At 38.4% G+C, this 16,451-nt stretch overlaps 1 long non-coding RNA gene across 1 annotated transcript; it reads left to right on the top strand.

Annotated features, from left to right (window-relative positions):
- Positions 1-10,145: 10,145 nt before the first annotated feature.
- On the top strand, positions 10,146-14,218 carry LOC138105992 (uncharacterized). Its single transcript, XR_011148853.1, has 4 exons — positions 10,146-10,239; positions 11,500-11,624; positions 12,495-12,654; positions 14,036-14,218. It is a non-coding gene; the product is annotated as an uncharacterized lncRNA (long non-coding RNA).
- The last annotated feature ends 2,233 nt before the right edge of the window (positions 14,219-16,451 follow it).

Below are 16,451 nucleotides of genomic sequence, written 5' to 3'. Positions count from 1 at the left end.
ATTAAAGTGTTGCAGACAGTATACTTCTCATAACTGAATCTCTAACTCTCTCATCCATGAGATCTGGAGATCTGGGAAGGACAAGACTTACCAAAGCAACCAGGCCGATTTGGGCAGACTGCAGTTTGGGCATTGTTACTGTGCATGGTGTGAAGGAGAAGTTCAGCAATCCTGAAAGTCCTCTGTTCTCTTCACTTTTCACATGAGACACAAAACTGTGCTCTTCTGAATATCAGCTGTCTGCTGCAATATTTAGTAAAGCTGTGATCTTTCTTTAAGATTAATGCTACATGTTCAAGCAAATGTCAAATGTGAAGAATTTAACATTTTCAAAATCTTCGGTTTCTGCATGAAATCCTCAGTCATGGTGTATGGTGCTTGCTCTCCTGCATTTTCCCTGACTTGCTATCAGCTCATAAAATTCTCCTACCCCTACTGTCCTTTAATTCAGGGTCTCTGCTCAAAATAAGTTGAAATATTCAGACATTGCACAACAAAAATGTTTATAATAGTGGCAGATACCAAGACTTTAACTAAAACAGTAGGAAAGATGTATTAGCTCAAAGATGCATTAATAAATGTAATATTAAATAAAGCTGAACCTTCAAGAGGTAAATATTTAAATCAAGCCAGAGATGGCTCAAATTGTATAAAGCTTTAGGAAGTATGGAGTGTTTTGTTGAACAGAGTTCTGCAATGTGAATGGTAAAATTTGCATTAAACTTTGCAGATTTCTCTGTATCATAAAAATGAATTGGAATAAAGAAAGAGGTTTTGCTTTGTTATGTAAACTGGAAGCCAACGCAGCACTCAGAGGGCTTGACTGACTGTTGTTTGCCCTCCATGCCTGTAACAAGTGTTGCCAAGAGAATAGCAGCACTTCATTTCTTTCTAGTCTGTCCAGACCTTTCTGGATAAGACACTTGTGACAAAAGGCCACCCCAGAGGAGAAGGAGGGCAACAACATTCCAAAACTCTGAGCAGAAACATTTTCATCCTTGTTAACGTGAAAACTATGCCCAGCATGTTCTTCAGCTTGTTATCATCATTTCCTTTAGAAACTACAGAACTACAGCCCATATGAAGAAGAGAGCTCTTACCCAGAGAAGGCCCGGCAAGTCCTCAAAGAAAACTGAAAAGGAAACACAGGCTTCATCTCCATCCCTGCAGAAGGCCATGAACTGTTCAGGGACTTCTGCGGAGCATGTTACTGTAGAGGGGCATGATGCAGACAGAGCAGCAGCAAAGAGCTGTGCTGGAGCCCCTTCTGTTAAAAATGTCCAACATTGCCTTCAAGAAGTGTGGAAATGATTCCTTTTTAATAACAGTCTTTTCCACAACATTCTTTCTTACTGCCTTCAAGAGCTGCAGATAGGGACTATTTTGAGCACATCACCTCCTAGGATTTCCTGAATACCCCTTTGTCTGACCATGCCTCTGTTCTCCTGATTTTAATTTTTAGCATTTGTTTAATTGTCACTCTTTTGTTTCAAGAATAATATGCCAGTTTTTTATTACTGCAATAGAATTCTATTTCTGAAAGAGTTGTTTGAAAAGATCAGTATTTTACTATTATTTTTCAATTTGAACAAGCAGATTCCCATATAGTATATTCCTTACAGCCATTTTTGCTCAGGTAGTAATAAAAATCCTCACAGGTTTTTTGTTCGCCTGGGATTTCTTATTCCTTAGTCTCAAGTCTTATTAAAAAATACTGCTGCATTCATCTATCATACAAGGCTCTTAATCAGAAAGGTATTCAATTTTAATAATTTTGTCATCTACACATTAATGAAGATATGATGATAAACTGTGTTCTTCACACTGCGATTCATGCACTTGTGGGTGCTTGCTGAGGGACATGGTTTACCAACCTTTCTTATCCTGGAGTATTATCAAGGTTGCCTAAAGATTTGGGTCTGTGGTTGAAGATTTTTGGGCTCTAATGCCAGCTCTGAGTTGCTCTTGAGATGCCACACAATTAGATATAGTTCTGTCCAGTTAATTTTCAGTTACCAGATCTGCTTTTCTAAATACATCATCATACACTTTTCTGGATCAGCTGCCCTCCAGCTCCACTACGCTGCTTTGCTGTTATTTTCCACAGGAAGACATCAGGACTCTCAGCACTCTGGAGGAAGATTACTGCTAGTCTTTCAGGCTTAGTCAAAAGGAATCTTCATCTTCATCCCATCTGTAATCTCTAAACAGCCTGTCACTGTTCAGCGGGGTAAAATAGAACATTATTATCTAACAGCTACTATGTTCAGGTATGACTTCTTGCTAACAGCTGAACAGTTTTGCATTAGAAGTTTAACAGATTAATTTTCACTAAGAACCCACATCACACAAATCTTCAAAAGATCTTCTCAATGGAACAAGATCAAAATAAACACTTTTTGAAAATAAGGCAGTAGATAAAAGCTGACCACTGCTTCCTCTGAGAGTAATCAAATGAAAATTTGTGGGTAAAAGGCATCCTCTGGAGGCAGCAAGATTGTTTGATATTTTAAATGAAAATCTATCTATTAATAAAGAATTTGAAGTACTTCATTCTGCCTAAATTCAGATCAGAAAAAAGCCCTTCCTGTGCAAGTAATAATGAGGAAAGAACACTTTTTTTCCTTGTTCATCACTTTATAAAAATATGGTAAAGACAGCAGTTACACATGCCAAACATGGTTTAGACTTCCGAATTTTTGTGAATTCAGATTCAGTTTATGCACAAAGTAAAGCATAATTTCTACTTCCCTCATATTAAACATTACCTGGCAAATCAAGTATTATTTGATTGAAGAAAAATTGTCTGCAGCTTAAATAGATAAGAGGGATTTTGCTATCATAGCTTTTAGTAAAAAAACAGTCTTCTTTACAAAACCACTCTGACACAGTTGGAAGAGTCAGATCCGTTAAATCCAGAGAAATTCTCAAAGAAATCTTACCAGATTTGGGTTTTTTGCATGAATAGAATATGTAAATACATACATACATAATGTATACATACATATATAAAATGTAAAAAAAATCCAGGAAACCTTGTCTAAGGAATTTTTTCCAAGAGACTGAAATGCATAATAAAGTGCTAATTTCCCCCCATCCCCACCCCTATGGATTACAGTAAGAGAATTTTTAATAAAAAGGAGACTGACCCTTCAGATTTATCTCTGAACAAAATCATAACAGTAATATGTGTGTGTGCATGTATGTTTATTTTAATATTCTTATACAGAATTAGAAATTCTGAGTTACTGTGGGAAGCTGTTCTCTTGGCACTTCCATCTCGGCCAGAGCCAAGCATAAGAATTACTGCATCGATATTGCGCAGCTCTTTTGTTTTCCTTTAGTTTTCCGGGGATAGTTCTAAGGAACATGCAGATTTGAAGACAGGATTAGTTTCTGATGGGAAATGGCCCTGCAGGGTGGGAAGAACAGAGAGGCAAATCTCGGGAGCGCCCGGCGGCGGAGCGCGAGTGCCGCCCCGCGGCCGCGGGAGAGCCCTGTGCCTGCTGCTGCTGCTGCTGCTCCTGGTTCTGCTGCTGCTGCTGCTTCTCCTGGTTCTGCACCTGCTCCTGCTGCTGCTGCTGCTGCTCCTGGTTCTGCTGCTTCTCCTGCTCCTGCTCCTGGTTCTGCACCTGCTCCTGCTGCTCCTGGTTCTGCTGCTTCTCCTGCTCCTGGTTCTGCACCTGCTCCTGCTGCTCCTGCTCCTGGTTCTGCTGCTTCTCCTGGTTCTGCTGCTTCTCCTGCTCCTGCTTCTGCAGTTGCTCCTGCTGCTGCTCCTGCTGCTGCGCCTCCTGCTCCTCCTGCTGCTGCTTCTCCTGCTCCTGGTTCTGCAGTTGCTCCTGCTCCTACACCTGCTCCCGCTGCTGCTCCTGGTTCTTCTCCTGCTCCTGCTTCTGCAGTTGCTCCTGCTCCTGCTGCTGCTCCCGCTGCTGCTCCTGCACCTGCTTCTGCAGTTGCTGCTGCTCCTGCTCCTGGTTCTGCAGTTGCTTCTGCTCCTGCTGCTGCTCCTCCTCCTGGTGCTGTAGTTGCTCCTTCTCCTGCACCTGCTCCCGCTGCTGCTCCTGGTCCCTCCACCCCCACTGCAGGAGCATTCCTGCAGGATGCTGGGCTATCCCACTGTGCACATCTCCCAAGAGTAGCACAGGTTTATGGAGGCCTTTCCACCCCTTAGGATCCTTGCATTTGCATCACATGTGGGTGATACAAAAAGGTTGCGGCTTTTAAACTTTTCACATCTCTCTGTCTTATCAGGCACAGAAGAAAACTGCTGTAATTTTGGGCCTCTGCAGGGTGGGGAAAAAGGGCCTTTACAGCAGTTTAAGGCAACATATGCAGGTACATAATTTTTTATGACATGTAAAATACTACTCATAAGAATAAAAATAATTATCTTCCAGAAACTCTGGCTCCCTGATTTCCAAACTCTTGCTTTCCAAACTTAGCAGCCCAACAGAAATATCAAAGTGACAAAACATCTGCTGCAGGTTCCTCACAATCCACATTGACAAGGATATCACTTCACCACACCTAAGTTAATCAAAACTTAATATTTTAGATGCTGAGCCTTGTTTCTAAATTCTATTTCCTTTCTTAGCTGAAAAATGTAAAAATGTGTGTGCAAATACTTCTACAAAGTTGATGATAAATAGCTGACAATACACAGCTATAAGAAAACATAAATCATAAAACTATTTAAGCTGGAAAATACCTTTGAGATCTTTGAGTCCAGCCATATACCTAACACTACTAAGCCCACCACAAAACAATGTCCTTAAGTGCCTCATCTACACTTAGAGTTGCATCTATGTGTGGTGCTTTATAAAGGAATACTGCAACCCTGAAAGGATTTTATATTTCACATGAGGATATTTTCCATACTCCGTGTGATTTTTTATTTTTTTTTATATCCCTGCAAAAAAATCTAGAAAATCTTCACTGAGCAATATTTCTCTATTGAAATATTTTTTGGTTTCTATGTCTGAATGGCAGCGTATATCCTCCTACATTATAATACCTGTTTTTTGGGAGAATATGTGTAAGAAGCCAGAGGTCGGAAGCCGTGGCGGGACGGGGAGCTCGGATCCCCGGCGGGGGGAGAAGAACAGACACCAGCCAATATGGTTGAAAACTAAACTCCGATTTATTAGCAGTCTAGAGGCACTTAAATAGTATACCAGCTTGTTAGCTCCTAAGTGGCTTACTTATCAGGACATATTTCTATTTCTACACAATCAGACTACATTGGCAGTCTTCCACAGTCTTGTTATGTTCAAAGGAATCTTGCCCTTGCCTCCCTTATACTCCTAGATATCACACCTGCAAGTACGGTACTCCCTGAAATTTCTCAGGCTGGAACTGTTTTGCTTTTCACAGAGACTTTCCCACAGAAAGTGTCTCACGCACTCAGGCCCAAAAACCCTCCAGCTCAATAGCTTGCACAGCTCCTTTATTGATCCCAATAAATCCATTCTCCAACAAATATGTATTCTTTTAATTGAAAAAGTTTTCAGAACAGTACATAGATTTAATTATTTTTCAAAAAATATAGACTGTTAGACTTGAAGATTGTTGTAGGCCTCTTCCAGCTGAAACATTCTATTCTATTCTATTCTATTCTATTCTATTCTATTCTATTCTATTCTATTCTATTCTATTCTATTCTATTCTATTCTGAATGAACTGAGCTGAATATTCTTTGCAAGATAAGCTGGTATACTGTTAAGGAATATGATACTTAATATGCGGGTTTTTGATTTCAGCTAAGATTAGATTTAAGTAGATCTTGAATCAGTACTAGATTGGATTTTTTGTCCACCTAATATTTTTTGCTGCCTCTACACTGTGAGAAAGAAAGCCTTACAGCTAAACCCAGTAGGTTTGCAAAAATCAAATATAAATTAAATATAGCAGAGTTTCCTTTCTTTAACTGCTTTCAGTGCACCTATGAGGCTTTAACACATGTTGCCACAATGTGTTCCTAAACAAGTATTACTTATACTGCTTCCAGGATATCCAGGATCTCACATTTGCAAGATATGTATTTAGAGAAGCATAATATCCCAGTTAGAAGTGCTGGTGACAACATTTACTTTATGGTTCTACCTTTTCTTCTCAAGTGTTACCATCAGCTGGCCATGCATTTTTGATTTTGTGAGACTATTAGAAATCTTTTACATTTCCAAGATTAAAATGGACAGAAAGATTTAAAATTTTCATTTACAAAAGCAGGGATGTAGACTTAGAATCACAGAATCAAGGAATAGTTGAGGATGGAAGGGATCTCTGGAGATCCTCTAACACAACCACCTGCTCAAAGCATGGTCAGCTAGACCAGAGCACTCAAGACTGTGTCCAGCCAGGTTTTAATTATTTCCAAACATCAAGAATCTACAATGTTTCTATTGGAACAGGTTCTTAAAAGTAGTCAAGCACCTTTACAATAAAAAAAACCTACCCTTTTTCTAAGTCTGAATGGAATTTCTTTATTTCTGTTTGTTCCCACTGGCTCTTGTCCTTTCACTGCACACCACTCAAGATTCTGGCTATGTCAGCTTTATTCCCTTTCATTGGATATTTACTTATACTTACAAGATCCTTCTGAGTTGTCTCTTCTACAGGCTGAACAGCACAAGCTCTCTCAGCCTCTCCTTGTATGACAGATGCTTCAGTCCCTTAGTCAAAGGATCATAGAATATCCTGAGCTGGAAAGGACCCAAAAGAATATCAAGTCCAACTCCTGGCCTACACAGGACAACCCCCAAAATCAGGTATTTATATTCATAAATATTCATAAATACTGGACTCACACCTGTATGTTCATTTGTTCCACTGCAGGGAAGGCCAGTGATCAGAAGGTGCCTCATGAGTGCTGGGTAGAGGGGCACAATCACCTCTGTCAATCTGTTGTTGATTCTTTTCCTGAGGTAGGCCATGATGCTGTTGACATCCTTTGCTGCAAAGGCATGTTACTGGCTCATGTTCAACAAGTTTACCACCCTAGCTTAAGTCAAGACAAACAGCATTCATTGCTGTCCTCTTGCACATAGAACCACTCATTGTGGAAAGGTGTCAGGTTGGTCAAGCATGATTTTCATTTCATAAACCTCTGTTAACTTCTTCCCTTTATGTCCTTAATATGTTTGGCAGCACTTTTGGGGATTATTTGCTCCATCACCTTCTCAGTAATTGAGGTAAGTTTGAATAAGCTGTAAGTCCCCAGATACACTTCTCACTGTTCTTTCAGAGGAGTGACATGTACTTTTTTCTGGTCCTCAGGAACCTCACGTAATTTCATCTGTTGGTGCATCCCATCATGTCCCATGGACTTGCATATGACATTTGATCGAATGTTGCCTAACCTGGTCCTCCTCCATGGGTAAGATTTCCTTGCTCCAGACTTTCCCATATGCCTCAGGGGCCTGGATTCCTGAAGGCTGGGCTTAGTAGTGTAGTTCAAGGAAAATAAGGCATTAGGCACCTTGATCCCATGCCCTTTGTCACCAGGACCCCTATTCCATTCAGAAGTGGGTCTACATTTCTCCTAATCATATCTTCATTTTGCTACCAAAAAAATGGTAGGAGCCTTTCTCCCTGCTCTTTACATAGCTCACCAGATTTAACTCTAGAAGTGTTTGTCTTGCCCATCTCTGCATGCTCAGACCATTTTTATATTCCTCCTGTTTCACCTGTTCTTCCTTCTACTTCTCCTATGATTTCCTTTTATGCTTGAGTTTTGTCAGGATGTTCTTGTTCATCCATTCAGGACTCCTGAAAACTGCCTTTGCTTGATTTTCTGCACATGAGGATGATCCTTGGAAGAGGTGATCCTCAAAAATCAACCAGCTTTCCTGGGCTGCTCTTCTCTCCAGGACACTATCACACCATATTTCTCCAAGCAGATCCCTGAAGAGGCCAAAATCTGCTCTCCTGAAGTCAAGGGTTGTGATCACACTGAATTGCATTACTGCTCTCTAGATCCTTCTCCTATGGAAACAAAAATACTTGAAACAAAGGGTAGATGTATCTCTTTCTGGTTACTGCATACATATATGGTATCAAAATATTAATATTTCCTTCTTTATTTTTGGTCAGATTTGTCTGTTTTAAGACCTTAGATTAATCTGCAATTCAACTACCTTCGTACTACCTAATGAGACTTCTATACTTCTTTAATTAAGAAAAAAAATTATATCTATGGTAAATGATGGATGGAAAAACCTTTTATATAATTTTATGTCCCATTTCCTTAAATCTCAATTCCATTTCAAAAGCCAACATAGATGTAAATCAAAAAGGATTTCCTTTCTCCTTAAAGTTCTGAGTGTATTTTTGGCAGCCTGACACTGAGAACTGTCTACAGAAAACTGAAGCTGATACTTTTTCCTCATTTTCTGCCCTCTTGACCTCTGTCACAACTTTAAGTTTGTTCATTCTGATAACACAGGGAGAGTGCACAGGTGACACATACCATATATGTCAGAAAAACTTGTCTTTTGAGCTTAGACCAGAGCAGGGACATTGGCTGCTCTGGTTAGTTAACAATATGCCATAAGTATACACCAGTACGTAACAGGACCAGGTTTGTTTTCTGCTTGCTTGGATAAATATGTATAAAGTGTACTTGAGGAAACAGAAAAGAGTCAGAGGAAAGTTAAAAAAAAATCCCTTTCTTTCCTCTCAATTTTTCAATGTCAAGGACATATGAAAGTCAACAAGGGAAAAAAAAAGTCTAGCTTCAGACAATGAAAAAAGCTTTGTTTGAGGATGCTTCTTTTATATTTTCCCTTTCAAAAATGTTAGGAAAAACTGAGGAGAGGATATCATTCCTCCCATCCCATGCCAGAAATAATCAAAATCCAGAACCCAGGGAGATCAGGAGTCTCAGAGCAGCTGGCCAAGGAAATTGTTAAGAGAGTCACAGAAACTCAAGAGGTTTTCCAGAGCTATAGAACTTTTCTACGGAGGTGTGAAAGAGCAAAAGAGATGGGAAGCAGGAGGCCAGTAACAATGAGAGAAGAAACAGAAAACCTGGTTCTAAGCAAGAGAAAAGCCTTGGCAGGCATCAAGAGAAGGAGGAAAAACTTAAATGTTATGACTCAAGCCAGGATAAATCAAATATTCAAAATACACTGTCTACTGCAGAGACAAGCTTAGATACGACCTTGTGAGAGGATATTGTTCAAATTTGGAAATCCTTACAGCTATACAGTTAATGGATTGTAATCGTTCCAGAGAGAAACAATTGGCCAATGGTTAGCACCAAGATGTAAAATCAAAGGACATTTTTTATCCCTCTTTTCAGCACAAGAGGAAGCATTCTGAAAGATTGAAGGTTTGTTTTCTGCATATTTTGCTCCATATCTCATGTCAAGCAAAAATCTGTAGATACACTGGCTAGCATCATCTCAAGGAACTGGACTGTCAGAAAAGAGCCCTTAACCCATCTCTCCATTAGAACATAAAGCTATGACCATTTCTTCACTTTTTCTTTTTTTTTTTTTTTTTTTTTTTTTTAATTTCCTATAGATTGATAAGAGAAATGCTTCCTAGCTTAGCTAGAAGTGTGGCTGGGCAGATGGGGATAAGTTGGACTCTGAAGTAATAGCTTTCCATCAGTTACTTACAGGTGAGAGTCTCAGAGCACTGAGCCTACAGGAAGACGTGTGTTGCAGGAATCAGTGTATTTTTTCCTGTGACACTGTTAGGAATACAAACTTCTTGGGATAGCCATGGGAAATACAATCTGACTGTAACTGCTAGAGATGGAGAGAAAGTAAGTGTCCTGCAGACTCTGTGTACTAAAGGCTAAACTTTTGTCCCAGGTCATCAGAGAAAGGAACCAAAAATCCGAAGCTCCTGTTACTCACCAGAATTATGGTATGATCCTAACAGTTTGGGAAGTGAGCCAACTCTTTCTTGCAAACTGGTCACAAAAGCAGTCAGGTTTGTAGATCACTGGGGATTGTGTTTCACCCTCCCTTGCACAGCCGGTTCTATGAACCTTCCCAGAACGCACCTCCAGGGAGCACTACAGACCGATGTCTCGGGAGCAGCCGCTGCGCACCCCGGCCAGGTACCGCGGGGCAGGGAAGCCTTTCCTGCTGCAAGGAGCAGCCCTGCTGCACTCCCGGCAGAGCTCTCCCACGGCAGGCGTGCCGTCCTACTGCCGCTTGGACAAACCCCTGCTAGGGACAAAAGAACATGCTGCTGGAAGGCACCAGGAGAAAGACAAGTCGTGTGGTGAGAGTAGGATTATTTAAGGTCATTGCAACAGGAACATGAGAAAACTCTAGAGCACAGATGGCTAGAGAGCCTTCACAAAGCCAGGGAAGGAAGGCACTCCTGCAGGCATAGTCTCGCTGACAGCTTGAAGAGAAGTGCTTTGAAAAAATTACCTCATTGCTAGAATACAGCTAGTGCTGCTGTGTGCTCTGCTATTACCAGATTATACTGGCAAATATTCTCTCGGTGAGGCAGCTACATGCATCCCAGCAGCATCCCAGCCAACAGCAGCTGGATCAATCTGCACTTGTTTTGTTTAATTTTGTCTTCATTGACTTCAACCAGCTGCATTTTATTATTTTCATGTTAAAAGTGCATCTGGTCTCACAAAGCTGGGCTTTTCTTAAGAGAAAAAACAAGATAAGAAAGAAAATCTCAAAATAATTAGTAAGAATAGTAGAATTGTATTTTAAATACAAGGTAAGGAAAACTGTGTTATGCCTAATAATAATAATGAAATATATCTAAAATGTTTTAGTTTGAATTTTATAACTGGCAATGATATCAGCCTTAGAGACACAGACATAATTAAAGACATGTGTAGGTTTAGGGTGGATAATTAGTACCTGCCAGAATTAGCTGTATGAGAAATGAAACAATATATACTGCATCTTAGCTGTGGCTGCATTAAATGGTTTTGGTTTGTGCATTTGCAATAAATCCTAGACAAACTCTTCAAGGAATAACTTGCTGCTTCTTTCTTTCTTAAAAAATAATCTGGTTTCATTTGTAACATAAAAGTGATATGCATCCTTTAATTTCAACTAAACTGGCATCTGACTCTAATTTTTGTGTTAATGGGAGTAAATGAAAAGGACACAAAATATGGTCTTCAATAGACCTTCATGATATTAAGTGCTGCTCTGCTTACATCCTGAGATTAGCTCAGTTTTTTAGAGCATGGTGCTAATAACACCAAGGCTGTGGGTGTGTTCCCTGCATGAGCCACTCATTTAAGAGTTGGATTTGATGATTTTTTTGTGGGTCCCTTCCAATTCAGACTGTTCTGTGAACATACATCAGAAAATGCTTGTTAGACAAACTAATCCTTACATAAACAATATTGTACCTATAATACAACTGGAGAATTGGTGATGTGAGAGTGGACACCAAATGAAAAAAAGAATAAAGGGACACTTCTAATGTTCCATTCTCAGTGCAAATGTTGTGGATTTAATATAGCTCCTGCACGAGTGATGTAAGATCCATTTCCAACAGTTACTCTGACTGCTCCTTGTGAGGATATTTGTGACTCCTTGTTGGTGTGATGACTTTCAGAACTCCAATCTCTTGCTGGTCTGCTGGGGTCTGGCTCTTCTGATTTGGGATTGTCTTCAGCTCTGGTAATTTGCTTATTCTTTCTTTCTTTTTTTTTTGGCTCATTTGTAAAAGCCAGCAGAACTTTTCAAGGACATCTCATTTTAATGAGATGTTACTCATAGGAAATCTTTTTTTCTTAGGTAATTTGTTTAACAGTGGAAACAGCTGGAAATATCACATGTTAAATGGAAAGCATTTGACAGTCTGCAGAGTAGTTAAAGGAACAGTTACACAAATTTTCCTCCTACTTCCTCTTGTTAGTTTTAGGAGAAAATATAAAAATATGCTAATTTTTTGCTACAAAGGGTTTCTTTGCTGAGTTCTGTGAGTGACTTACAACCCAAATGGGAAAATCTCATGGTTCAGACTGTGCAAACACTGGCAGTTATAGCATTCAAAACATGAATCTGATGTGAAAATGCAATTATCTTCCCCGTTACGAGTAAAAATGTATTTTTTTAAAAGAAAAAACATTGTTCTTCTCGAGCATAATATGGAACACTAGAAAGGAGTCCCTAGTTCCAAAACTTGTTATCCTACAATTCAAACTCATTATCAGAATTTCATACCAGACAACAGAGGAAATTAAATAAAGCTGTTGTCACTTCTCAACTTGCCATAGAGTTAGAGCTTAGCTAGATTTTGATATTTATATTATAGGTTTCTGTTGGAAAAAAAAATCCATCCATCCATCCATCCATCCATCCATCCATTCATCCCTCCATTCATCTGTCCTTTCACCCATCCCAGGATGAGATCTAACAATTTGGAGGAGGAGGTCTGCTGGTGAAAGCTGGCTGAAATTTCCCTTGTTTCCATTTTGTCCTCAAATTGATACAGTGAGAAAAAACGCTGACGTTTCTGTTATGCTCTTGTCTCTCCTTCTCATGCAGGTTCCCCTATCTTCCCCTTTTCTGTTGAGTCTCTGGAAATAGAGTGGTGATGCTGATGTTCAGGGTTAGGAAACAGCAAAAATTCTTCCAGATTGGACCATGTTTTAACACTACAGTTGTTGGAGTTGTTTGGGCAGTTTGCTCACTCCCTAAGCAGCAGGTAATACTTGTTGTTCCAGGCTCATATTTACTATTGAAGTGAAATTTTTACTATTGAAATTTGCTATTGAATGGCAAGTTTTAATGAGGAAATGAAACCTTCTCCTTTTCTTACATTACAGTTTTCAACTTCCTAGGGAAAATATAAACCCAAATTGTTATGCAAATGAAGAATTAAAGGGATTAGAATATCCAGTACCTTTTAAAACTTCTTGAATTGTAGATAGTTGATTACCAGCTGTATGTCTTACAAAATCCTTTAACCAGTATAAGTCTTACAAGAAGTACAAAGAGTTGGGAAACAATGGGGAATATAACACTTACATGCAACACTGACAGCTGTGAATAGCAAGAATTGTTAAACCTCAAGTAACCAGACCATGCAGTCAACTCCAGCATCCCTAGGCTCTTTTAATTCCTTTCATGATGCAACCATATGCATTCTTTTTAATGCAATGTTGTGTGAACAAGACTATCATTTCTCCACATGGTCTCATAAAAAAATGACTGATTAAAGAGATCCCAGATGTACAGAATAATCTGGAGCATGCAAATATTAATTTAAAATACTTACAGAATTTTTAGAAAAGTGTATTTTAGAAGGTAACTAGTCCCCAAAAGAAAAAGAATACAACTTAGAATACATTTTACATTGACACAGGGGAAGATCTCTATTAGTGGTGCTTTTCATCCATGTGTATTCTTTAAATATCCTTTATGAAATAATAGTAAAAAAATGTAGAATTAAAGAACCAAAACACAGCAACAGTTTTATGATTACTCATAAAATCACTGAAACAGTTTCATTGTTTCAGCATCTCAGTTTCCACGGTACAATCTGTCAGCAGTTGTCTTGGGATCCCAGTGTAGGTACTTTATAGTAGGTACTTGAAAGAGTAAAATCAACCCTTTTTATGCCTGTATCAGTGCATCCTAAAAACTTACACTGGATGCTGAACAATATAGCATCTTAGCACATTCTAGGTCTTCTTATGTTCCTCCATAATGTCAGTGAAATTTCACAGAGAGGCAGACACACATGAATGTAGCCACTCCTTTGGGTTTTTAGACATGTTTTCCAGATTAGCGTATTCTGAATTCATAACAGTGCATGAGCATGAAATGCAGATGGAGGCTTTTTCCCTCTCTCACAACATTCCAACTTTTGAATAATTAATCGTCTTGTAGGTGCCTGCCTAAATAAATTAGGTTTGTACAGCTGTGTGAAGATTTCTGCAAATACAGATTTTCAGGCTTTTCTGTATTCCTGGTCATTGAATTAGCTACTCACAAGGGTTAACTATTTTGTTCATTAATATGGTGACCTCAACTGACTTACCAGTAGATCATTAAAAGCATTGTTCTCTTTCTTCTGTTTGCAGAATAGCAGACCAGGATTTTGATTTACCATCACTTTTCAGGACCCAGGACTTTTGCAGACAAAGTGATTGCAAATGCAAAATACTTTGGCAATTTTTCAGCCTAACTTGCCGCCCCACTCTTACAGGGACTTGTTCAATAGAAGAGTCAGTATGCTCTTCAGACACTTTAGAGAAAGTATTGTAAAGAGGACTCAAAAAAGGATAAGAAAACTTTCAAGTAATTCTGTCAGGACAGGACTAAACTGTTTTATGTTACTGATGAAAATAAATATTTGCTCTTTTACAAATTAAGGGAACTGGGGATGGAAAAGTCACTAGATTTACCACAGGTTTTAGTAATACTGGTAATTAGTGTAATTGATATATAATTCATTGCATCTGTTCAAGTCCTTGTTAGCTAGAGCTCTGTGAATAAATGTCACGTTTATGTCATGTTTGGGGACTATATATGACAATTTTGAGACACACTAAATTCAACTGTAAATTGATATAAAAGTTTAATTTGAAGACTCAGTATTTTGAAAAAATTGTGGAGTTTTTCAACAGTTAAAGTCATTTTGGAAAAGCAAAAAGGAAAAGCAAAGCATTTATTAAAAAAATTAACAATAAATGACTTTTTGGAAGCATTTTCCCTTCAGTTCCTGTATGAGACACATAACTTTTCTTGTTGGTATCAGGAAATCTATGAAGTAAAAACTCATCTGGTTCTAGTGCTAATGGCTATTCCATGTTGGTGTTCACCAGCAGGCAAAATGATGAAGAGTAAGGAATTTTTTTCTGGAGCTATAAGCATGTCCAGAGTGCATGGTGCAGCAAGATACCAGTGGTTGGTTCAGAAAACTTCTCCTACTGCTTCTGGACTCAGACATACCAGGAGGACTGGCTCTCCAAATTTAATAAACCACTGAAAAGTTGGTTAATTGCCCAGGAAGTACCCGTGACCAACACAGAACCAGGCTGGGATGAATTTAGAATATATTGTACACGTATCACGTTCCATTAGATATGTCCAGCATAATCACATTGCAATGTTTAATGTAAGTTTTGTGTAAACTAGGTGTAAGATCCTTCCAATGAAGTAATCTAATTCCAGTCACCAGGCTTTGGAACAGAAAGCAAGTGTGAGATAGCCTACAGTTTTTTTCTGATGTGTATCATGCCAACATATTCTTGTGATTTACAAGTCCAAAGAGAGTTTCCTTTGTTTATGGATTTTTTTTCATTTTGTTCTGACATAAGAGAGGAGTTAAGCTGTCACATTACAAGAACAGAAAAAAGCCCCACATGATTTACAAAACAATCCAAATAAAACAGTATGCCTATAAATCACAGCTCTTAAAAAATGTTGTTCTGTACTTCAAAGACTGTTGAAAAAATAAATGAACTTCATAAAATATTTTGAATTTTTGTGACAAATTGTTGGGGAACATTTGTTTTAACATCTTCTAATAGTAATATTTTGCATTTTTTTCCAGTAGTTCCTCCAAAGATTTAAACATGCTTTGCAAATAGCTGCTCAAGTAGTTAATGAGTGTATATTGCCTAGATTTTGTTTCTATCTTTGTAATTTTTAAAAATTCTGTTATATTTAAAAAATTTTCAGCTTCCTTTTGCTCAGCATGGGATGATTTCAGAGCCCCAGCTTTCATTTGTTAAAAAAAAGAGAAGGGTTGGGGGTTTTGTTGTTAAGGTAGTAGAGCACATGAGATTTAAGTCTATAATTTTTGCTGATTTCATTATTTGTGTCTCAATACCTATGTGCTTACTGAATATTTTTGAGATGGCATTTTCCTAGGTCAATTTAATATGTGTTTTCTTCCCTTAGTCTCAAAACTTTTCCTGATCAGGAAATAAAACATTTCTGATGTTTGTTTTCCAAGTATTTCTTATTACATTAATATAAAATTCCAAAATAACTTTATTGTCTCTCAACAGAATGGGCAACTCTGTTCAGTTAGTAAAAAAGAAAGAGAGATTCCCTTCACATGAACTTCTTTATCTTGACATTTACGCTTAAGTATCAGATTTTCCTGCTAATTACAGGAGTACACTTCCCTAAAGTGGGATGCTGTTATGACTCTTTCAGCTAAATGGGCTTTATTTTATTACAAAGGGAAAAAAATAATAAAATCATAAATAAAACTCTAAATTTAGGCTTGGATTTATATCCTATGTACAAAAGGCCTTTAATGCATAGGCTCCTGTGTACAGTGTTCAACATAGGTTGAGATTGTGACAGTCCCTCTCTGGGTTTAAGTTTAGTGGTTAGACATGAAATCTAGGCAAGTTCTCAGATAGTTTGTAAGATAGGTAGATAGAAAAATTGCATTGAGATGAGTAGCTCTGCAGTATTGTCTTTTTTATTTTTTCTATGTATCGATCTGAAGCATTTCTCAAACTCCTCCATAGTATGTGA

This window comes from Aphelocoma coerulescens, chromosome 2 (genome assembly GCF_041296385.1).
Source record: "Aphelocoma coerulescens isolate FSJ_1873_10779 chromosome 2, UR_Acoe_1.0, whole genome shotgun sequence".
NCBI classification, from domain to species: Eukaryota; Metazoa; Chordata; class Aves; order Passeriformes; family Corvidae; genus Aphelocoma; species Aphelocoma coerulescens.
This window is presented reverse-complemented; position numbering and strand designations above follow the sequence as displayed.